This window comes from Arachis duranensis, chromosome 1, assembly GCF_000817695.3.
Source record: "Arachis duranensis cultivar V14167 chromosome 1, aradu.V14167.gnm2.J7QH, whole genome shotgun sequence".
NCBI classification, from domain to species: Eukaryota; Viridiplantae; Streptophyta; class Magnoliopsida; order Fabales; family Fabaceae; genus Arachis; species Arachis duranensis.
In genome coordinates, this window is record NC_029772.3 from 7331452 (window position 1) to 7332845 (window position 1394).

Sequence of the window (1394 nt, forward strand, 5' to 3'; positions counted from 1 at the left end):
GGCATTTAATGTGCTAGATTAAAAATTCACAAAAGAGGAGGTCAAAGGAGCATTAAACCAGATGCACCCATCAAAGGCTCGGGTCCGAATGGATTACCAGCTTTGTTCCACCAAAAAATGTGGGATGTAGTTGGGTAAGACACAACCAATTGGGTGCTAAATTGTATTAACGAAGGAGGTAACCTAACATAACTAAACAAGACTCACATATGCCTAATTCCCAAGACAAAGAATCCGAAGCACACAAGAGAATTCAGACCAATCTCCTTATGCAATGTCATATTCAAGATAGTAATGAAGATTATAGGCAATAGATTAAAGCTAGTCCTACTTGAAATTGTGGGCGATTTTCAAAGTGCTTTTGTTTCTGGGAGACTGATCATTGACAATGGACTAATTGCTTTTGATATTTTTCATTTCATGAGGAAGAAGAAAACGGACAGCAAAGATTATGTGAGATTAAAACTGGATATAGCCAAAGTCTATGATAGACTCAAATAGAATTTTTTGATAGAAGTTCTTAGGGTCACAGGCTTCTCGGATTGGTGGACAGAACTAATTGAAAAATGCATCAACTCAGTTTCTTTCTCAGTTCTCATAAACAAGACACCATATAAGCAGTTCACCCTGATGAGTTTGGAAAACTCTTATTTAATTTTGATGATGAATAAACATTATTGAAATATTTAAATACAAAATTATTAATTTAATCCTAATTCATATATGCTTAATTAATAATTTTGTTGTGCAGATTTTGTGCTGGGCCGAAACAAAAGAAAATTAACAAAGCCCAACTGTTGCATTATTGGTTCAGCTTTGTGTTTGTAATTAAAGCTAGTTATAATTGGGCCAGAATAAATTGTTGCAAGCCCAAACAAATGCTTTCCATGCTTGATCTGAAATCAATTTTATCAGGAAAGCAAATGTTAACCAAATGGGTCAGCTTTGATCATAATGTCACAAGCCCAAATTATATTAAGAGATAATAGGTTTCATTCTTGGTCCGAAACAAAGGAAAAATGAAAGCATAGTGCTTCCAACGGAACCAAGCCTCTAACCATGTGATGGATTTCAAAATCTATTACATTGTTAAATAATGCATGGGGAACATGAGAGAGAAAATTCAACTGAATTGATTGATGGCTATTATGTCAAACATGCCACTCTATGTTAGGGAAGTAAAAGCAAGCTATTCCCAATTAATTTGCTTAACCACTTTGCTTTGCTTTTCTTCAGATTCTTTTCATTCTCTCTCATCTCGTTCTTCTTCTTTGTTCGGTCCTTGTCCAGGAAACAATGGAAGAAATGTTCTTCAACCAAGAAAAGGAAGAAGCTGCATGCATCAAGACCATCAAGCTAATGATGGCAAGAAAACATACTAAAATAAAAATGAG